General features: G+C 42.4%; 2 long non-coding RNA genes across 7 annotated transcripts; one reads left to right on the top strand and one right to left on the bottom strand.

The window, feature by feature from the left end:
- Nucleotides 1-745: 745 nt before the first annotated feature.
- On the bottom strand, nucleotides 746-23,905 carry LOC145424474 (uncharacterized). 6 transcript variants are annotated; one of them, XR_013905557.1, is made up of 5 exons: nucleotides 23,628-23,754; nucleotides 23,230-23,281; nucleotides 22,757-22,879; nucleotides 21,987-22,144; nucleotides 20,461-20,666 (listed from the first exon to the last, which is right to left on the bottom strand). It is a non-coding gene; the product is annotated as an uncharacterized LOC145424474 (long non-coding RNA). The 6 variants fall into 6 exon arrangements; XR_013905560.1 differs by having other exon boundaries at nucleotides 23,439-23,650; XR_013905559.1 differs by lacking the exons at nucleotides 20,461-20,666; nucleotides 21,987-22,144 and adding an exon at nucleotides 746-1,169.
- LOC145424475 (uncharacterized) lies at nucleotides 2,854-3,876 on the top strand. The gene is made up of 2 exons (XR_013905562.1): nucleotides 2,854-3,149; nucleotides 3,309-3,876. It is a non-coding gene; the product is annotated as an uncharacterized LOC145424475 (long non-coding RNA).

The following is a 23,905-nucleotide window of genomic DNA, read 5'->3' as shown; positions in this document are numbered from 1 at the left end:
AGTAATGTAACTAAGTTACTATTTTAAAGTAACTTACCCAACACTGAATATAGCTGACAGCTGCTTCACTGTCCTCAGTGTGATAAATCAGTGTCTATGTCCAGATCTGAAGGGTTTACAGAGTTGATGGACCCTTAGCCACCCGACACAGGCTGAACGAGTTAAAAACAGATACACAGATGTACTCAGAGTCTCAAGGGAGGAACTATTCCCAAAGGACGATCCACTGCACTATGATTGGGATTTGCTGAATTATTAATTGAATTAACTGAGATCATTGTATAGAGAGAGACAGGCTTCAGATATTTGTCATTCATGTGATTCAGTCGACGTTTATGCTTTGCTGAGACTGTAATATTTCCAATATTGCACAGAACGCCCATCTCACATCTAGCAGAGCTGCTTTTAGCAGTGAGGTTTTTTCCTCTATATTACATTTGGTTGGCACTGTATCAGATTTACAGACTGACTAATACAATAGCCTTTTGATGCTACATTACTCTTACAAGTGACAAGCCAAGCCATCAGCTCATAGGCATGCAACCCACACGGAGGAGAGCACATTTATCTCTCCCTCAGCTGATCTTTGCCTGTGACTGAAAAATGTGTCGCATTTGCATATGTTCAGCTCAGTATGATCCATTATTAAACCTCAGGTGAAACGACCTGGCTTTAATAAGTGATAAACCCCAATGCTTGTCATTTAAATTCATCATGTGAAGAAAAAAGACGTCAAACTCAGATATCAAAATGTCACTCAGCTTCACTGTTTGTCTTTTAATAAAGCTCTTACACACATATGAAAACACACATATATGCAGCAGCTGCTCGTTGTGTTGTATTGTGTGCCACTGCCATCTAGTGACGGAGTCAAAGCTCACTGGTTTGTTTTTGTGTCAGGTCTGAATTAAATGACACGTGTACAGAGCTACACACACATACCATCACAGAGAAAGCAAACAGAAGTGCACTTGATTGGAATCAGTGTAAGAAGGATATGAAGCTAACAACCTCCAGTCTTGATTCAGGAATCAGCGATCATGTGGTCCTGAGATTAAAGGAAGAGGATCAGTTGCAAAGGTCGGTGCTGCAGCATTGGGCGATCGCACCAGGTGTTGTGATGTAGCTCTGACACAACGCCATGTTCATGCACTGACGGAACGAAGCGCCTAGAATAATGAAACAGAGTGTACGCTTAAAGTGAGCGTGTGAACATACTTACTGAGCAGGCATAACTTCACACATGATTTAAATGGCCTGGTAAATGGCCTGTATTTATATAGCGCTTTACTCGTCCCTAAGGACCCCAAAGCGCTTTACATATCCAGTCATCCACCCATTCACACACTGGTGATGGCAGCTACATTGTAGCCACAGCCACCCTGGGGCGCACTGACAGAGGCGAGGCTGCCGGACACTGGCACCACCGGGCCCTCTGACCACCACCAGTAGGCAACGGGTGAAGTGTCTTGCCCAAGGACACAACGACCGAGACTGTCCAACCGGGGCTCGAACCGGCAACCTTCCAATTACAAGGCGAACTCCCAACTCTTGAGCCACAATCGCCCCGTTTTAGAGATTCATTCAATCTGTCTCAACACATTTCTTTTTTTGGTATCATTCCTTACCTTTAGTAGTATTTAAAACCCTCAAATACACATACAGCTGGGTGATCCTGGGTCTGTGCTGCAGATTTGAGTTCATTATGGTTTTGTGTTTTGCATTTAGCAGGTTTTCATATTCTAATTTCCTAATGCATCTGAGTCATTAGATCATTTGTTATTTCAAGTTCCTGGTTTTTGTTGTGTTACATTTAGTTTCTGGTCTGTATCTTGTCATCACCGCCTCTTGTTGTAGTATGCTTTGATTCCCTGCTCATATTCCTGTCTGTCTGGTTTCCCTGTGTCTAGTTCACATATCTCAGTCTAGGTCTCAATGTTTTATTTTGATACACCAGCCTCATGCGTATGATGTTCAGTTTTGCTTTCCTTGTCTCATGTGTTCCCACGTTGCTGCAGATCTGCTCGTCTTTGCCACCATGGCCAGTCCACACCTCACCTGTCTCTTTGCTGGCAGAAAGAGGAACCTGCCCCCGCTGCACCCTCAGTTTCCTTTGGTTCCCTCATCAAGGAGGAACCGGCACTCCCAACACCGTCAGAGCCTACAGCTCCACCTGGGTTTGACCTCAGAGCAGCCAAACGCTCCTCCGGGTGAATTAGAAGAACCTTTTCTCTTGTGCTTTCTCCGAGCCAGAGAAAATTAAAACAGGGGCTTTAAATTTGACTGAGTTGTTTGTTCCTGAGTCTGTAGGTTTGTCTTTTTTAATGAATCATGTGATGTTCAGCGAGCAGGAGCTGAGTCTGTATTTTGTGCTTTCAGTGTTGACCAAAGCAGAAGTTTCTTGTTTGTTTCTGAGACATTTGTTCCAAGCTTTTACAGTTTGAGGTCTGACCTCAGTGTGGCTAAGATGGCACAATCAAAGAAGTGAAAAAGTGTTTTCAACCTCAAAGCCAGCAAAAAGTAAGACTGAGGTTTTTGTTCCTGAGACTGTCGACATGGACAAAGTGCGTTCCAGAACCAGCTGAAAATAAAGGAGCAGATTTCTGTGCAATTAACGAAGCACTGTGTGTTTCTGAGACAACTATAAACAACATACTGCTCCTGAGCTGGTCGATAATGACAGATGCCAGCCTCTTATTGCTTTTCCCAGCCGGCCAGTATTGATAAGTGTGTGTTTTCTGCTTCTGAATCCTCGGCACTGCTAAGTGCAGTTTGCTTTGCGTCTGAGTCGACTATCTGAGGACTTTGAACTTAAACACAGATAAACCAAGCTGGTTTTCTCTAACACTGTCAGCATTTCTGAGCTCGATGATTCAGGGATGCTTGGTTATACTTGGTTATTCCTCTGTTATGATTCAGTGTTATGGATATTTGTGTTTCTTTGTCACACCAGACACACCATAGTTTGTGTCCTGTGTTATTGCTGCTATGTGAGTCCCAGGTGGAGGCTGACCATTGGTGGAGGACTGGCAGAGGCCGGCTATAAATGAGGACCCTTCTCAACCGGCACGCTCCGCCTACTTCCTGTTCCCAACGAACTGTGCATGTGGCTGCGTGTGGATCTGTATTCTGGAAGCTTTTGCTGTGTTGTAAGTAGTTTGTTGTAAATAGATGGTAGCTGTTTTGGTTGGTCTTCCTTGAGAGCAGGGAGTGTGGGGGCATTTTCCTCTTTTTATTGTCCTTGTGTTGCACGCCGGTTTCCCCTGGGCTGGGGTGTAACACCTCTGACTGATGTTTGTCTTCCAAAGCTGGCAGCCGTGAGTCAGCTATGAGCCCTGCTCAGCCCCAGTCGTTGAGCATCCTCCCAATCTGCAGGTTCTCACGCTGCCACCTGTGGACTCCACACAGCTGCCACCGGCTTCCATATTGCCTTCAGCATCTGGGACAGAGCCTGGACCGGCTTCCCCAGCGCCAGTGTGTGCGCCCAAGCCGGGGGTCCCCGCATCGCCTCCACCCAAGTCTGATCCTGCCCCGTCTGGTCTTTAGGCAGCCTGGAGATAAACTATCTGAGCCTACAGCCTCCCAGCCGGGCTTCCACAGCTTCCCTGTTTCTAGTCTCAGCTCCCCAACATTGGACACTTTTAAAACCCGTTTGAAACCCTACTTCTATTCCTTGGCTTTTAAATCAGAATGAGTTTATTGCTTTTATTTATCTTATTTCTCACTCAAATCTTCTAATTTTCTGATTCTTTTTCTAAGCTCTTATCATATCCCTTTTTTTTTTTTCTTTAAATTATCTTGATTGTACAGCACCTTGGTCAACGGTTGTTGTTTTAAATGTGCTATATAAATAAATTGGACTTTGACTAGATTAAACATCTAAGTCTACGTCTAGTTTGTCACCTTACAGTAAAGGTTGTTCCCAGTCACTTTAAGTTGCTCCGAGTGATCAGTATTATGGTGACAATCTTCTATTCTGGGAGGGATCTTTTTTTAATTGACTTTTTTTAGGAAGGAAATCCGTGGCATCGCTATTGGAAAGGAAACTTCTTCAAGCTGGCAAAAATATTGTGATGCTACCATAGGGTACTTACTGACGCTTTGAAATATAACATCAGCACAGGCATTTTGTCCTGCCGGACAGGTCTGGATGCTTGTAGGAGTACAGAGGTCACTCTGCCATGAGAAACAAAAGTTACACCTCAGTGCCTCTCCTGGAAACCACACACACACACACATATTAAAATAATGCAGATATAAGAGATCATTCTGAGCACTTATTGACGTCTTTTTTGTCATTCTTCTTGAATTCTTGAATTGATAAACAAATGGTATGAAAAAGAATAAAGAAACATACCCTGATACAAAGTCAGGAAGAAAAGAATGACACCCAGTGCAGCTCTCATGTTTTGGTCTGGAAGTTAAAGAAAACAAAAGTATGTTTACACCGTGTTTCAAATTATTATGCAAATTGTGTTTAAGTGTCATAAAGATTAAATAAGCTGTTCTTCGATAAAAACCATGGATGGGAGTGTGTCTCAGGACTGTGTTTCACTGAAATCAACCTCGGACCCCTGTGATCGTTAGTTTGCCAGCTGAGCCCAATTAAAGGAAAAACTACTAAAGGAGGATGTTCCACATTATTAAGCAGGCCTCCATTTTCAAGAAACAGAGGAATGAAAAAGGATCTCTGCTGCTGAAAAGTGTGAAATAGTTGAATGCCTTGGACACGTAACGAGATATTTCACAAATATTTCAGCGTGATCACCATCATGTTAAGAGATTTGTGAGTCAGAGCACACATGGGTCCGTGCAGGTAAAGGCACAATGATGAAGGTTTCAGACAAATGCATCAGATTAAGAGAGCAGCTGCTAAAAGGCCATCACAAAGCAGCAAACACATGTTTGAAGCTGCTGGTGCCTCTGGAGCCCTGCGAACATCAAGCTGTAGGATCCTCCAGAGACCTGCAGCTGTGCATAAACCACCTCCAACCAATGCTCACAAGCAGAAACGCTGCAGTGGGCCCAGAACTACAAGAAGACTCGTTTTCAAACGGTCTTGGTCACTGATGAGTGCAGCGCAGCCCTGGATGGTCCAGATGGATGCAGAGGTGGACGGCCACCGTGTCCCAACAAGGCTGCATCGTCAGCGAGGAGGTGGAGTCATGTTTGAGCTGGAATCACAGGGAGAGAGCTGGTCGGCCCCTTTAGGGTCCCTGAAGGAGTGAAAATGACCTCTGCAGAGGATGTGGAGTTTCTGACTGACCACTTTCTTCCATGGTAGAAAGAGAAGAACTGTGCCTTCTGCAACACAACCATCTTCATGCAACACAATGCACCACCTCATGCTACAAGGAACACCTCTGCATCATTGGCTGCTGTCGGCATAAAGGGAGAGAAACTCATGGTGTGGTCCCCATTCCTCCCTGACTTCAATCCTATTGGGAACCTTTGGAACATCCTCAAGCAAACAAATATGAGGGTGGGAGGCCGTTCACATCCAAACAGCAGCTCCGGGAGGCTATTCTGACATCCTGCAAACACATTCAAGCAGAAACTTTCCAAAAACTTCCAAGAATTGTAGAACTGCTATCAAATAAGGGGTCCTGTGTTAATGTGTAACTTGACCTGTTAGGATGTTTCTGATTTCAGTGAAATTGATCCACTAATGCTGCAAATTCAACAAATCACCATTTTCAATTCTCTACAACCTGTAAAATCTTTTGAAACTGTGTGTGCGTAATAATTTGGAAGCGTGCGTTTCAAGTTTTGTATTTTTGAAAAACTGTTTTCATCGGGAGTTTAGTTCAGTAACATTTGAATTATACTCTAATGGCTGACGACTCGAAAATTATGCCGACTGTCATTTAAATCGACTATGTAGGAAAAACAGAGAAAAATATCATAATCATTTGGAACGCGGTGTAAGCTCCTGTGCCCAAGAAAAGTACTCGACAGGATTGATTGCCCCACTACCCACAGGAAGAGCTTGTAGGGGTTTGGTGCTTTGTAAATAAGGAGGCAATCAGGGGCGGAGCTCGTGGCAATCCAATCGTTAGCTTCCAAAACTGGCTTGTGGTTCATGGAATGTCAGTTCTTTGGGGAAAAGGAGTCTGAGTGAGACTGAAAGACATGTAGATAGGGATGGGTATCGTTTAGGTTTTATCTGATACCGGTGCCAAATCGGTACTTTTGAAACGGTGCCGGTGCTCAAACGGTGCTTAAAGAATGGAGAACACAAAATTGGTCCAAAAACCTCTCATGTTCAGCTGTTTTTTTGTAAAAAGATAACAATGTTAGCCTTTTCTGCAGCTATGGGGCATATATGGTATCACTCTTGGCTGGAAGCAGTGCTTAAACAATGGAAAAAATACAAACTTTGTCCAAAAACCTCTCATGTTTAACTGTTTCCCACTTTTTCTTTGGTCATTTTAGCCTTTTTGGCCAGGGTGAAGGGAGCATCTGCCATCAAACAAGAAGACAGCCGCATGTAGCTATGATGATGTTTGCTAGTTCACCTTACATGCATTAATGTAATAACGTGGTTAGCCTACTCAACGTAAATTACACACAAACAACATTAAGCTCCTCACGCAGAGAAGAACGGCTGCTGCTGCCATCAAATACGGCGCATTTCTCGGCTTTTAAAAAAAACGCTATGCGTCGCCAGCTGTTTCATCGGATTGGAGGTGTTACCTCCTTTGACAGTATCACAGTATCAGCTTAAAGCACTTGTTGCTGCTGAGTTTGCATCTTTTGCTGTGAAGTACAGCCAGACTTTGACCGCTTCGCCTTGGGCATTTTAATCTGTAGCTCTGCTCTAAAAGAACGTACGTACCTGGACCCGCCTACTATCCTCGGAAACGTAAAATGATTGGCTAGAAGTGTATCACAGCTCAGGAAAAAAAAGCACCGAAATAAAGCACCGAAATGTGCACTGCTTTTCGGTCTGGTTACTACCGTTTATGTCAGAACCGGTGCCATCATGGCACCGGACACCGGTACCCATCCCTACATGTAGATGTAGTCGGGCTCACCTCAGTGGACAGCCACCAAGGGTGACTTCAAAGGATTCGTTTGACAGTTGGGGTTTTCTTTGCAGCTTCTTTAGGGTCTTTACCTCACAATATAGTAGTGCCTTGAAGCAACTGCTGCTGTGATTTGGTTTTACATGAACTGAATTGAATTGAATTGAATTACACTTGCATTCCCCGGTTCGCTGTGTTTGGGTTTTCCCCAGTGGATGCATCCATGTACCTTCTGGTCACAGAACAGGTCCTGACTGTTGTGTTGCTTGTGTGCCAAGTGACAGTATTCAGCCTTCTTTGAGTCACTGGACGGGGTGCTAAAGTGTGCTCCGTCTGGGGACTCCATTGTTTTGCTGAAGGACTTTAACTCTCAATGGGTCAATGACAGTGTGACCTGGAGTGGTCTAATATGAACCCAAATAGGGTTCTGTTATTGGACTGTGGAGCATAAGGATGTCAAAGTGCACTTGGCACCAGGTCATCCTAGGTCACAGATCAATGATCAATTTTGTAATTATCAGATCTAAGGATGATCAGACATCCTTAGATCAAGACGAGGAAGATCATCTAATCAAAGGCTGTTGGTAGTCCCACAAACATGTTTTAAGACCAGAGGAGGCCCCGGGTTGTGGAATGCTCTGCCTCGATCATTACATTGCCTTGATTGTATTTATTCTTTAAAACAGCAGCTTAAGACTCATTTATTTAGGTTGGCTTTTACCTAGATTTGTGCTGTATGTTCGATTGTGCTGTTTTATGTATATCTGTTTTATATTATTGTAAAGCACTTTCTGGTTTTTATCCAGTGAAGAGTGCTATATAAATAAATAAAGTAAAGTAAGCTGGGGTAACCTGCTGGCAGGCAAAACTAAAGAAGTCAGTTGGATGAGTAACAAAATGTTTCTCCTACAGAAAAAGCAACGTGCAGATGAACAGAATCAGCTTCCTGGGAGTTCCTAAACTGGATGATTAAGGATGTATCAAGAGTAATTAGCAGTTTCTCAAGGTAACTTTTTGCACACTGTCCAGTCCAGCGAAGTTAATTAAGTTTTTATTTATAAACAATTATAAGGATAAGTAATGATTTCAAATTCAGTACTATATATATCTATATATATATATTTATATATATATAGATATAGATATATATGTCCCACTAAAAACGGCTGTTTTTATTTTGATTAATTTGTTGCCCAATGAGCAGTCATTTTGAAATGACTGATCGTTTGTCAGTGACATACAAACACAAACCAAATATGCCACTAACTGCACTCTGCAAAATCCCTTTGTTCACTTTAAAGCATCCGCATTATTTAAGCCTTTATGTGTCAGTGTTGTTTGCAGCACTTTGAAGACCTTTCCATATCAGCATGTCAGATATGAGCAAACCTCCCTAGTTATGAACAAAATGGAATCTACTTTACAAATAGGGATGGGTACCGGTGTCCGGTGCCATCATGACATAAACGGTAGTAACCAGACCGAAAAGCAGCGCACATTTCGGTGCTTTATTTCGGTGCTTTTTTTTCCTGAGCTGTGATACACTTCTAGCCAATCATTTTACGTTTCCGAGGATAGTAGGCGGGGCCAGGTACGTACGTTCTTTTAGAGCAGAGCTACAGATTAAAAATGTCCAAGGCGAAGCGGTCAAAAGTCTGGCTGTACTTCACAGCAAAAGATGCAAACTCAGCAGCAACAAGTGCTTTAAGCTGATACTGTGATACTGTCAAAGGAGGTAACACCTCAAATCCGATGAAACACCTGGCGACGCATAGCGTTTTTTTTAAAAGAAAAAGAGGAAAACAGCTAAACATGAGAGGTTTTTGGACAAAGTTTGTGTTTTTCCCATTGATTAAGCACTGCTTCCAGCCAAGAGTGATGCCATATATGCCCCATAGCTGCAGAAAAGGCTAACATTGTTATCTTTTCACAAAAACCAGCTGAACATGAGAGGTTTTTGGACCAATTTTGTGTTCTCCATTCTTTAAGCACCGGTTTGAGCACCGTTTGAGCACCGGCACCGTTTCAAAAGTACCGATTTGGCACCGGTATCAGATAAAACCTAAACGATACCCATCCCTATTTACAAAGTTTGCAGATTTAATTTACTTGTGAGTTGTTACCTTGTGCTTAGATCGTCAGCTCCCAATCTGTGTCCTGTATCTTGGAAGGAGGTGTTGGCTTTACAGTGGGTGCTGTCTTTTATAACCATTGCACAATCAGCCAAAGGAGACGATGTATTGTGGAATAGGTTTTGGTGGGGATATCATGTGACTGAGGCTTGTTGAAAATTGTTGTTTCACATGAAATCCCCACCAAAATAAGGAAGTAACAGTGTGTTACTTCCTTATTTTGGTGGGGATTTCATGTGACTGAGGCTTGTTGAAAATTGTTGTTTCACATGAAATCCCCACCAAAAGTAAGTAACACTGTATATATATATATATATATATATATATATATATATATATATATATATATATATATTAGGGGTGCAACGATACTCGTATCGATATTGAACTGTTCGATACAGTGCTTTCGGTTCAGTACGCATATGTATCGAACAATACAAATTTTTTAATTTATGTTATCAACTTTCCTTCTGACGATGCTGTCTGTGTTGAGCGCTCAGTGGATCTGCGCTCGACAGTGCAGCCTAGGCGGAGTAGTCGAACGCAGATTCACTGAGCGCAGGGCAAGCTAGCCAGACAGAAGTTAAGCTCTCCTTCCAACATGGTAAATTGAACCTCCCCCACCCTCATTCAGATCTGGCGTTTGGAACTATTTTGGTTTTCATGTGACGTATGACCCTGAAGGTAAGCGCGTCATGGACTAAAGTAAAACAGTGTGTCGGATGTGCCATGCAATGCTCAATTACATGGGTGGGAACTAGTGTGTTAGTGCAGTTAGCTCGTTAACGTGTTGACACCGTCCAGCCCCACGCACGGGGCGATCGGCGGTAGCTCGTTAACGGAGATTTGCCATGTTGTGGTGTTAACGTCATTTCAGATTAACGCTGACAGCACTAGTGGGAACACAACGAATATGACTGCACATTTACACCGACATCATCCTAGTGCAAAGACAAGTGGAAGCAGACAAAAACAAGCAAGCATGCTACTAACTTTAGCTGAGTCATTTAGACAGCCGTTAGCACAGGATTCTCCTTATGGGGACCTGATATGTTTAATATGCTGCTGAGAATATAGTCCAGAAGAAGCGTATAGTAGAGCTTTTATTTTGAAAGAGCCATTTCTCTGTAATAAACTCTCTTTTCCAAAGATGAGACGGAGCAATACTGGAAGAGCATATGGGAGAAGGACGCAACCCATAACGGCAATGCTCAGTGGCTAGAGGATCTGAGGGCAGACCACAGCGACCTCCCTGAACAGGGTCCAGTAACCATCACAGTGGCAGATATCCAAGAAAGGGTCTCCAGTATGAAGAGTTGGACAGCACCAGGGCCCGACATGGTTCACGCCTACTGGCTGAAGAAGCTGACTGCACTCCACGAGCGTCTGGCAGCACAAATGAACCAGCTGCTAGTTAACGAGAGACACCCGGAATGGCTAACCGAAGGCCGGACGGTCCTGATCCCCAAGGACCCCAAGAAGGGACCGGTCCCCTCCAAGTACCGACCAATAACCTGCCTCAGTACTACATGGAAGCTCCTGTCAGGCATCATATCGGCTAAGATGAACAGGCACATGGGTCAATACATGAGTGGGGCACAGAAAGGGATTGGCAAGAATACCAGAGGCACAAAACACCAGCTACTGGTAGACCGAGCAGTCAGCCAAGACTGCAAGACCAGACTGACCAACGTGTGCACTGCCTGGATTGATTACAAGAAGGCCTATGACTCAATGCCCCACAGCTGGATACTGGAATGCCTAGAATTGTACAAGATCAATGGGACCCTAAGAGCCTTCATCAGGAACTCAATGGGGATGTGGCGTACAACACTAGAGGCCAACTCCAAGCCCATAGCACAAGTCACCATCAAGTGCGGGATCTACCAAGGAGATGCTCTGTCCCCACTGCTGTTCTGCATAGGCCTGAACCCCCTCAGTGAGATCATTAACAAGACTGGCTACGGATACCGACTACGGAACGGAGCAGTTGTCAGCCACCTCCTGTACATGGACGACATCAAGCTGTATGCCAAGAGTGAACGAGACATCGATTCACTGATCCACACTACCAGGCTATACAGCAATGACATTGGAATGTCATTCGGACTGGAGAAGTGTAGTCGGATGGTGACAAAGAGAGGGAAGGTAGTCAGAACAGAGGGGATTGAACTACCAGAAGGCAACATTGCAGACATAGAGGACAGTTACAAGTACCTGGGGATCCTGCAGGCAAATGGGAACCATGAAGAGGCCGCTAGAAAAGCTGCAACCACCAAGTACCTGCAGAGGGTCAGGCAAGTCCTGAGGAGTCAGCTGAATGGTAAGAACAAGATCCTGGCCATCAACACCTGTGCCCTGCCCGTGATCAGGTACCCTGCTGGGGTAATAAGCTGACATCAAGACAAGAAAGCTCCTTACCATGCATGGAGGGTTTCACCCTGAGGCTGTACGCTAAGCGGAAGGAAGGGGGCCGGGGACTGGTGAGTGTCAGCACCACAGTCCAGGATGAGACAACGAACATCCAAGAATACATTGGGAAGATGGCCCCAACTGACCGAGTGCTCAGTGAATACCTCAGGCAGCAGAAACCGAAGAAAGAGGGAGACGAGGAACCATCATGGAAGGACAGGCCCCTGCACGGTATATACCACCGGCAGATAGAGGAGGTGGCTGATATCCAGAAATCCTTCCAGTGGCTGGACAAAGCTGGACTGAAAGACAGCACAGAGGCACTAATCATGGCAGCACAAGAACAAGCTCTGAGTACAAGATCCATAGAGGCTGGGGTCTATCACACCAGGCAAGACCCCAGGTGCAGGCTGTGTAAAGATGCCCCAGAGACAATCCAGCACATAACAGCAGGGTGCAAGATGCTAGCAGGCAAGGCATACATGGAACGCCATAACCAAGTGGCCGGCATAGTGTACAGGAACATCTGTGCCGAGTATAACCTGGAAGTCCCGAGGTCAAAATGGGAGATGCCCCCAAGGGTGGTGGAGAATGACCGAGCTAAGATCCTGTGGGACTTCCAGATACAGACGGACAAAATGGTGGTGGCTAACCAACCGGACATAGTGGTGGTAGACAAACAGAAGAAGACGGCCGTAGTGATCGATGTAGCGGTTCCGAATGACAGCAATATCAGGAAGAAGGAACACGAGAAGCTGGAGAAATACCAAGGGCTCAGAGAAGAGCTCGAGAGGATGTGGAGGGTGAAGGTAACGGTGGTCCCCGTGGTAATCGGAGCACTAGGTGCGGTGACTCCCAAGCTAGGCGAGTGGCTCCAGCAGATCCCGGGAACAACATCGGAGATCTCTGTCCAGAAGAGCGCAGTCCTGGGAACAGCTAAGATACTGCGCAGGACCCTCAAGCTCCCAGGCCTCTGGTAGAGGACCCGAGCTTGAAGGATAAACCGCCCGCAGGGGCGTGCTGGGTGTTCTTTTTTTTTTATATATGTATATATACATATATACAGTGTTACTTACTTTTGGTGGGAATTTCATGTGCTTGTTGAAAATTTTCGCTTCACATGAAACATGAAATCCCCACCAAAAGTAAGTAACACTGTGTACATATATATATATATATATATATATATATATATATATATATATTAGGGGTGCAACGATATTCGTATCGATATTGAACCGTTCGATACAGTGCTTTCGGTTCGGTACGCATATGTATCGAACAATACAACATTTGTTTTCCTTCTGACGATGCTGTCTGTGTTGAGCGCTCAGTGAATCTGTGTTCGACTACTCCGCCTAGGCTGCACTGTCCAGCGCAGATCCACTGAGCGCTCAACACAGACAGCATAGTCAGAAGGAAGAGCGCAGGGCAAGCTAGCGAGACAGAAGTTAAGCTCTCCTTGCAACAGGCAAATTGAACCTCATTCAGATCTGGCGTTTGGAATTATTTTGGTTTTCATGTGATGTATGACCCTGAAGGTAAGCGAGTCATGGACTAAAGTAAAACAGTATGTTGGATGTGCCATGCAATGCTCAATTGGTGTGAACTAGTGTGTTAGCGCAGTTAGCTCGTTAACATGTTGGCCGTCTAGCCCCATGCACGGAGTGATCGGCGGTAGCTCGTTAACGGAGATTTTCCGTGTTGTGGCGTTAAGGTCATTTCAACGAGATTAACCTGAAAGCACTAGTGGGAACACAACGAATATGACTGCACATTTACGCCGACATCATCCTAGTGCAAAGACAAGTGGAAGCAGACAAAAAAAAGCAAGCATGCTACTAACTTTAGCCGAGTCATTTAGACAGCTGTTTAATATGCTGCTGAGAATATAGCCCAGAAGAAACGGATAGTATAGCTTTTATTTTGGAAAGAGACATTTCTCTGTAATAAACTCTCTTTTCCAAAGATGAGTGATTCCTCAATCAGATACAGGGCTCGCAATATCGCTAGCCCGACGTCCCGGAGCTAGCGATTTTTTCAGTCGGGCTACCAAAATTCTATCTCTTCCCTGCCTGTCGGGCTATTGTAGGAAAAATATATGTCAATGCTTTTGCATTCTTTCAGAAATGTAGCTGGGTAATTATGTCATTGGCATCGGTGAGCCACTGTCAATATGTGACATATTGAAATCGCGTTTGAATTTGCGCTTGTTTTTTTGCTTTCACTTTGCAATCGTGCGAACTGTGTATAGAGAGCGACAGCACTGATCTGTGAGTGATGATAATTTGTGCACCAATTCCTCTGACATCGTCTTATTAATCGTTAGCTTACTACGCAAACATGACAAGTGAAATCTCCCGCAGCAAGCTTAAACATGTGAGAGGTTGATCGCGCAGAGAATCGCTGAGCTTATGTGAGTGTGTGTGTAAAAGCATTTCAGTTCTGCTGAGCCAAATAAGACAGGTCAGGGTGAAGAAGTGACAGCCAAAGAAAAGCTTACCACAAAACGGAGAAGTTATGACAAATGAGACTATAAGGCAAAAAGAAAGTGCAGCTTTATGGTTTCATGGACAAAATAATTTCTGTGGCTGCAATATGACGAGCTAAATAACCAGGGCTGCACATAAGTGGTCCGCAGGTGTGCATTCGCTGTCAAAATAAAAAACACGCACAAGGGTTAGGGTTAAATTTAAAAACTGTACTTTTGAGTTAAAATATATATTTATAATTTTAATAAATGACAAATTAAAAATGCATGAACATTTTTTTTGTATCGAAAAAATATCGAACCGTGACACCAAAGTATCGAACCGAACCGAACCGTGAATTTTGTGTATCGTTGCACCCCTAATATATATATATATATACGGTGCAGAAGTATTATAGTATTAGTATTATTGCTTGTATTGTTTCACTGTAAATAAAACCACTGTAGTTTGCCCTGAAGAGCACTGCACTTGGGTTCGCTTTCTTCCTACCTCTCCTTGACAGAAAGCTTCACGTTGGTTTGGTTTGATCTGGTTGTTGTTGTGCTTGAAGACAGAGCAATGACCCAGACCTAGATTTATTTCTGATTACTAGATATTTTCTTTTAAAATCCTTTTTTCTTCATGACTCCTTCCACCTTGATGAGAGTCGCAGTTCCAGAACATTAAAAAAAACATTTACACAGCTTAATATCATTGTGTTGTACTGTGGGGTGGCATTTTTTGTTTCTTACACCTCTTACACCCATCTTTGTCCAAACAGCTATACAGCCAAATAGATCGTGTTCAGTATTGGTCAAGTTACTTGAAAAAAGTAATTAGTTACTAATTACTGATTACTTCTTCAAGAAAGTAATCCCATTACTTTACTGATTATTTGGTTTGAAAAGTAATTAGTTACTTTATTACTTACTGTAATAATGTGAATTATTGTTTACAGTATGAGTTGTGTTCCACAGTGCTGTGTTACTACACGAGTGTTTTAGTGTGACACAAGGAATGACTGTGTGGGCCGAAACGTTAGGCTGTATGTTGTGCATGGCAGGAGACTCAATCTGAGTCACATGACATGTTAATAAATCTTACTACCCCGTTGGGTAGGAAATAGATATTCTGTAGTCTGAATGGGACCAGAATATAACATGGTGGCAGTGGTGTAAGCTGCACGGACGGATTGAACCTCCCAGAGATGTCTTAAAATGGCGCCGGTGAGGTCGGCTGCCGTGCTGGATGCTCTGCCCCAACTTCTCCACTTTTTGCAGTTTTTCGTCACTTATATCTGCGATAATCTTACATGGGCATCATGCAAAACACACAAATCCGCTACAGTAGAGACACTTTGGTTTCTATTGGTCTACAATACACGAACATTTCACCATGTTTAACTCCGGACCCAACCTGGCCTACGAGAGATCCTACGAGAGAACAAAGGATGCGACCCTAAGCGACGGCCTCGAGGTAAAAGAGCCGGCATCAGGAACAGGAACAGGAAAACAAGTCTCCCCCTCCATCTCACTCAGCACTGAGTCTTGAAACTGGACAGCATCGTTACTTCAGAGCACCCAACAGCCAAGGAGTGGAACGTGGATCAGATAAAAGCAGAATATGCCGAAGTCTTCACAGGAAATGGCTGTTTGGAGGGAGAGTTCAGGCTCGGATGAAACTGTGAAACTAGTGTAGTTCCCAAAACGACGTGTGCCTACTACAATGATGAACCCGTTAAAGAGGGAGCTTCAGGATCTTCAGCGCAGGGGGATCATCAGACCAGTGGAAGGCAGCAAGTTAAGCTACCAACATTGGCTATATAATAAAACAGTACTTTTTAAAAACATGATGCACAACCTCAATACGTTATAAAGGAATAGAACTTTCAGCCCAATTCTGCATTATCTATCATATAAAACTGAATCAAATGAAAACGTCTCTTATTAAAAATTGTTTTATTACTTTTAATCTTTTAACTTTATTGCATCAGGCAAAAATTAAATTATATGCAACAGTCTTTGACTTAAAGAAATCTGTTTAACATTTAAATCTTGTTGTTGAATTGTGCTATACAAATAAACTTGCCTTGCCTTGCCTATTTTCTAACCAGCATATAAAATAAAACATTTTTTTCTGTTTACACTCACTCTTTCAAATAAAAGCAAGTAAAACACAGTAAAAAATAAATAAAACAAAATCACGTTTTAGTAACGCAGTAATGCAGCATGCTTATGAGAAAGTATCAGTAATCTGGAAAGTAGTAGTCAGATTACACTAACGTGTTACTGTCCATCTCTGATCGTGCTGCATCTCATCTGACAAAAGGGCACAGTCAAGTACACACAAGGGAGGCTGGCCTCAACAATGTGTGTGGGAGAAGAGTTCAGCTAACTGCTCTGCACTGTGTTGGCACGTGCTAATGAAGTGCAAGAACAGTGAATCTGTAACTTCCTTAAACTGTTGTACAGCACCTTCAGAAAGACGTCTACTTTAATGAAATTTGTTCCTCAATGCTGTTTAATTCATTTTTGTAAATTATGCTATTAAGAAAAAATTGAACAAACTAGTGTTTTCAGGGAAATAGGCTTAAATTTTCCATTTCTATGCCATGTGTCAAGCGATGGGTTGGATCATTTACATTTTGAGAGGAGTGAGTTGAGGTAAATAATGAATGAAATGCAGTGCAGAAGTTGTTGATTTAAGCATCTACAAAATGTTTAAATCATCCACTATAATTATTTTATTAATTTAGCATGAAATTAAAAAGTTTGTGAGAGCAAATTAAAACTAGCACGTTAGAGTCAAGCGGACAATTGAGATATCAGCAAATTAAACAGTTTTTTGAGTTTTCCAGTTTCCAGTGTACAAGGCTAAGAGTCAGGCTTTCTAATGAATGAAAAATGTCTGCGTTTTCAGTTGATTAATGGGGTTGGGGATGAGATTTTAGGGCGATTCAATTCCATTTTATTTATATAGCGCCAAATCACAACAGCAGTCGCCTCAAAGCGCTTTATATTGCACAGTCGATCGTACAATAATAGATAGGATGACAGGAGGCAAGAAGCTACTAAGTATGTAACACTGCAACCCACTTTCCTTGGAGGTGGTCACGGCCCACCCTTGAGGCTTATTGCACCACTTTATACTAATCCACATGCAGTTAACTATTCAATAAGAAGAAGACAATAGGACATACATAAATATGATTAAATAATGTGTCAAAGCTTTACATCTTAAAAGAGACCCCAGAACAAACAAAAATGAGATGCTGAAATAATTCGTGTTGGCAAATCTGGTTTTTCAAAAACAACAAAGAACAAAAGTGTTTCCTAGATTTCAAGTACTCGGGAAGTGTATTCCATTAACTGGTAGCTTTAAGTGAAAATGCAGATCGAGAGGAAGCAGAGCTTAAAATGATCTCTTAAAGCTTGTTTGTAAAGAGATTTGATAGATTTCAGTGTTGAGACCAACATGAGGTGTAATAAGTTGCAGTATATGAGAAAATATAATAGCATTCAAGTATACACTTGTGGTCTCTCTCATAAGTGAATCATGAATTTTTCACAAGGTATATTTAAGTGTATTGCCCATCACATGCACTTCTTGAAGCAGAGTGTGGGATCGTCGACGACGATGGCGACGTGCCTGTCGTCGAGCAGAGAGGGGATGGAAAAAAGATAGGCTCCATGTTTCCTTTGACATTCTATGTCGAAGTCGCACAGCATATCAAAAATCTGTTCAGATGGCTAAAGCGGCCTTCTTATCGGACATCATTGTGGCCAATGGTCACAATCCTCGAGTTTTATTTAAAATCTTTAATTCAGTGGTCAACCCTCGGTCAGATGTGCTGAGGGAGGCCTCCACAGCTCTCTGTGAGCGATTTTTGAATTATTTCACAGATAAAATTGCATCATTAAAGGCCCTGCATTTACCGGCGGTTAGCCAAGTTCCAACTTTAAGATGCTCTTCGGCCTTTTACCAGTTTGAACCTATCTACTCTTAACACTAAAGGAAATAATAGATCAGTTGAGAAGCTCAAACTCTTTACATGACATTCTTCCATCTCGTATTATTAAGGATGGCGTTGATGTAATCGGGCCTTGCATTCTATCTCTAATAAACTCATCATTGCTATCGTGTCACGTTCGGACTGCTTTTAAACATGCGGTTGTGGAACCTGTCATTAAGAAAAGTGGCCTTGACCACAAAGACTTTGCAAATTATAGGCCGATCTCTAAATGACCTTTTATGGCAAACAAGTCGTTCTTCAGCAATTAGAGGCCTATCTAGATGCTAATCACATTAGCGACAGATTTCAGTCTGGGTCTAAACCACATCATCATGTCATAGTACAGAAACTGCTCTGCTGAGAGATTTTAATGACCTTCTTTTAATTGTGGATTCAGGGCACCCTGTGGTCTTGGTTTTACTGGATTTGTCTTCTGCCTTTGATGTAGTGGACCACAGCATTCTGCTAACAAGACTGGAATATTTAGTAGGCATTAAAGGGAACGCCCTTGAATGGTTTAAATCGTATCAAAAGTTCCCTTTCTGTTACGATGGGGAGCTACTCTTCCTCTGTTACCCCTTTTCATTGTGGTGTGCCCCAGGGCTCTGTTCTTGGCCCTATGTTGTTCTCATTGTACATGTTACCCTTGGGCTCTATATTTGACAAAAATAAAATTTCTTTTCATCTTTATGCTGATGATATTCAAATCTATTTTCGTCTGACGGACGATACCCCATCTTCACTATGCTGCTTTCTTGATTGTATGAGGAAGGTTAAAGGCTGGCTATCCAGTAACTCCCTTTTGTTAAATGAAAAGAAAACAGAAATTATTATCTTTCATAGCCACATCCCTCGGGGACAATTAACCGATATATTTGGGCCCTTTGCTACCTCCCTCTCTGATACAGTACGTAACTTGGGTGTCCTTTTGGACAGTTCCTTCAAACTTGATAAACAAGTGTCCTCTGTAGTATAGTCTAGCTTTTACCAACTACGACAAATCTCTAAAGCTAAGCATTACATACCGCGAACGGATCTTGAAAAACTTATACATGCATTTGTTACCTCAAGATTAGACTACTGCAACTCCTTTTACCTGGGCCTCCAATCTGCCCTTCTTCATAAACTACAACTTGCCCAAAATGCAGCGGCACACCTTTTAACTGGTACTACAAGGTTTGATTCTATTACCCCGATCCTGGCTGCCAATCAAATATCGGATTGATTTTAAGATTTTATTGTTTACATTCAAAAGCCACTCAGCCTGTATACTCCTAGTTGAGCACTTCAGTCATCGAGTCAAATGCTCTTGGTGCAACCTCGGTCCCGGCTGAAAACCAGACGTGATCGTGCTTTTGTCATTGCTGCACCGAACATCTGGAACAGTCTTCCAGCTGATATTTGCGCAATGATTAGTTAGTGATTTATCGGATGTACACTTTGTACTTTTATTGCGTTTGTATGTCATTCTATTATTTCATATTTTACTTTTCAGAAGCACTTTGGAGTACCTCTGGTCTTTTAAAAGGGCTATCTAACTAAAGTATTGATTGACTGAATATTTAGTGTGAATGGCTAAATACAATTTTATCCAGTTTAAGACACTTATGATTAACTGATGGTGTAGAAGCTTTTTAATAAGCAGTGAATGTGTCAAATGCTTTGTGCAAGTCCAAAGATACTGCAGCCAGTTTTGGTTAAATGGTTTACTCTAAATCCAACTGCAACAGATGAAGCAAAGCTCCTCTTTCCAAACGTTCTTCCAGCTATTCAGTAACAACTTAAATGGTAAATGGCTTGTATTTGTATAGCGCACTGGTGATGGCAGCTACATTGAAGCCACAGCTGCCCTGGGGCGCACTGACAGAGGTGAGGCTGCCGGACACTGGCGCCACCGGGAACCTCTGACCACCACCAGTAGGCAACGGGTGAAGTGTCTTACCCAAGGACACAACGACCAAGACTGTCCAAGCCGGGGAGGTATGTATATATATATATATATATATATATATACATATATATATGCATTAAATTCGAGACATGTTCTGGTTGTGCTGCAGGAAAAGTCCTTGAGTGTGTGCGGGAAGGGGAGCAGGAGTCTGTTATTGTTCTGGAGCAGGAGAGTGAGTTGTACCAGACGACTCCTTGGGATTAATATGTTAAAATAGTGACATCTGTTGGTGACAAATATAAAGAACAGCTTGAATCTACAAATTAAAGTGCTTCGTGATTACTGCCCACTCTACAGAGTGGAGTTGATAATTCTGTCTCATATTGGGCTACCCTTGTGTTGCTTTGAACATGTATTTTTAGCAGGTGACAGGTGATAATGACGTGGGGGTAGAATTGATTGGGAACTGGAAAGGGAAAATGCTAATGAACTTGTAAAGTAAAAACATGATGCATTAAAGGTTACCCTGTTTGGTTTTTATTTAAGAAGGGAATGTGTTCCTCTGTGCGATGGCCGAGTCTGTTTCTTTTCTAGGAGGTCATTTCTCCTGCCTTAGAGAAAATCCTCACATGGAACAGAAGAGGCTGGAGCGCACAGAAACTGCAATGCAAGTTGGTAGAGATGCAGGTATACAGGCGTCCTGGGACCACAGACTATCATCTAAAAAGAAGATCAAACAACAGGCATACTGAATTTTACAGTATTCATGCAAAGATATCTTTGTCTGTGTCATCTTTTATAATTGCAGCTTTCTTCATGAACTTATTCACTGACAATGCGTTTCTCACCATTACATGCACTCACAGTGCTTATAAGTTGTCTTTCTGGCCTAAAGAAAAACGTTTCTTCATTTTAGGAATAATTTGAATGTCTTCGGTCACACAGCTGCAAATCCCTGTTGCAAACAGCAGGGACACAGAATTACCTCAGTGTGATAAATCATTGTGTCACGGTTCATTTTGAGTTTCTTATGTTTTGGTTTATTTTTGAATGATGGATTGTTTTCTGTTCTCTGGTGCTTTGTTGATTATTATGATAAATCTGTTTCAGTTATTCTGGTATATTTCTGTATTATGATTAATGTTCTGGTTGTATTTTGTTATTATTGCAGCTTTAGTTCAGTGTCTAGTCTTTCTCTCTCTCTCTAATCCGTGTCTTATTTAAGTGTTTCCTGTTTTACTTTGAAGGTTCATGTCTGATGTCAGTGTTTCTGGCTTTGCTGTCTCGTTAGGTCTCATTGCTTGCTCAGTGTATTTAAGCTCAGTGTTTCTTTGTGTCAGTGTCGTGTCGAACCCTCAGAATGGCCTGTGTGGTCCAGTTTGTGTGTTCACGGTTTGGTTTCTGTTTTTGTTTCGTGCCGCAATAAAGCTGAGGTTTCCAGTTACAATTCTGTCTCAGAGTCCTGCATTTGGATCCTCATCCCCGCCTGCCCGCACACAGAGCCCTGACACATTATCTGTGTCAAGATCTGAGGGGTTTTTCCAGAGTTGATGACTGGACTCATAGCCACCTGACACCTGAGTTAAAAAAAGGACAAAAGTCCAACTGCACAAAGCTCATACAGATTTATTTTACAGTCTCAGAAGGGAGGAACTATTCCCACAGGAGAATCCACTGCACTGTGATTGGGAATGGCTGGATTATTTCCTGTTCAATAGGTACTAATTGAGATCAGTGTATAGAGATACAGGCTTCAAATATGTCATTCTATGTGATTCAGTTTATGTAACAAGAAAGAGCGAGTGTGGGCTTTTTGTTTTTTCCTCTTTATTAAATGTGGTTGTCCCTGTATCAGATTTCCAGACTGATGAGTGGCTGCTCGCGGTGTTTATAGTGTACCACTGCCATCTAGTGTCATTCAGAGTCAAAGCTCACTGGTTTATTTTGGACCTCACAGAAGACACCAAATACCATCACAGAGAAAGCAAACAGAAGTGCACTTGATTGGAAGCAGTGTAAGAAGGATGTGAAGCTAACAACCTCCAGTCTTGATTCAGGAATCAGCGATCATGTGGTTGTGGACTTAAAGGAAGAGGATCAGTTGCAAAGGTCGGTGCTGCAGCATTGGGCGATCGCACCAGGTGTTGTGACGTAGCTCTGACACACCGCCATGTTCATGCACTGACGGAACGAAGACCCTACAATAATGAAACACAGACGCTTAAAGTGAGCGTGTGAACATACTTACTGAGCAGGCATATAATGATACATTAGTTTAGATCAGGGATGTCAAACTCCATTTACACTGTGGGCCACTTACAGCCCCTTTTATCTATATTTTAACTGTTATTGATGAAATGATGCTTACTTTGGTGTAGTGTGAATTTAAACAGTAAAAGCTACGAAAATACAGTAAAAAGTCCAAAATCAGTGCCCTCCATCAAAATTTACAAAACTGTCCAGTGGACCGGATTGGAGTCTTTTGGAGACCGATTCTGGTCCCCAGGCCATATGTTTGACATGTGTTTATATATTCACGTAAGACAATGAATAAAATAATAAAAACAATCAGATGCACATGCAGCATATGTAATTTTTGTGTGTGTTATCATTCCTTATCTTTATGCAGTGTTTAAAAGTCTCAAATACAGGTATAGACGGATGACCTGTCGAACCTCTCGGAGGATCTGTGGCTCGGTTACTGCTGTGGGTTGTTTCAAGTAACTCTTATCCTGTGGTGATAACTTCTGTTCTGATGGGAGTAATCTCTTGTATAATGTGACACACTACACCTTCCACAGAGTACTTACTCAGAGCGCCTTGTAATATCACGGCACCACAGGCATTAGCCCGTCCCGAGCAGGTCTGGATGCTTGTAGGAGTGCAGAGGACACTGTCGTCTGAGAAACAAAAGTTGCATCGCAGCGCCTCTCCTGGAAACGACACACACACACGTGAAAATAATGTAAGAGATCATTCTGGCTTGAGATACAAAACATTTTTACAGTATATCTAACACATTATACAGGATTTAAATAACTAATGTGGACTCTTCAATAATAAAAATAAAATGTTAACTAAAAAGGTGAAAATGGAAAAGAGACATTTTTTACTCCCGTTAAAGCTTCAAAGTCACAATAAAAAGTTGGTACTTGTTTGTATTTCTTTAAATGATTATTTCTCTGTTTTGTAATAAATAACCTGATTACTGTTGTGCTTCAGTCTTTAAGTGGAATTAATAAAATGCATAAGTTGCATGTATGCCAAGAATAAAGAAACATACCCTGACACAGAGTCAGCAACAGAAGAATGGCACCCACCGCAGCTCTCATGATCTGCAAGAAAACAGAAAAGTATTTATAACCTCCTGTGCCCGAGGAAACGACTCTTCATCAGTGATATGACTTTTCAGATGAAAAGGAAAATCTGTTTGTTGATCAGTCGTTTTGAAACAGCTTTTGTTGTCAGAGACACACCAACACAAATACTCACTGTCTCTGTTCTCTTTAAAGCATCAACATTATTTAAGCCTGTAAGTGTCAGAGTTCTTTGCAGCTCTTTAAAGTCATCTTCATATCAGCATGTCAGATGCTTGAAATGTGCAAGTGAACTATCGTATAAACAAAACAGAGTCTGCTTCACAGTTTGCAGGTAAGAACTAATCTACGTGTGAGTTGTTACCTCGTGCTCAGACCCTCAGCTCCAAATGCGTGTCCCGTATGTTGGAAGGAAGTGTGCGCTGTCTTTAACAACCATAGCACAAAGCAGAAGAGCCTGTCTGTTGTGTAACGGTGGGTCAGTACAGGGTTCAACAAAACACACTTTCTAGTCGTGTTGCAAGAAAGAAATTTACAAGGAAACTACATCCCACTGATGGATCACGCACCAGAAGCTTTTTCTCAGAAGTGCAGACCTGATTTCATTGCTGAGTTAAACGGAGTCTTAAAAAGAGGAAAAAC

The sequence above is a fragment of the Astatotilapia calliptera genome, chromosome 23 (genome assembly GCF_964374335.1).
Source record: "Astatotilapia calliptera chromosome 23, fAstCal68.1, whole genome shotgun sequence".
Classification (NCBI taxonomy): Eukaryota; Metazoa; Chordata; class Actinopteri; order Cichliformes; family Cichlidae; genus Astatotilapia; species Astatotilapia calliptera.
This window is presented reverse-complemented; position numbering and strand designations above follow the sequence as displayed.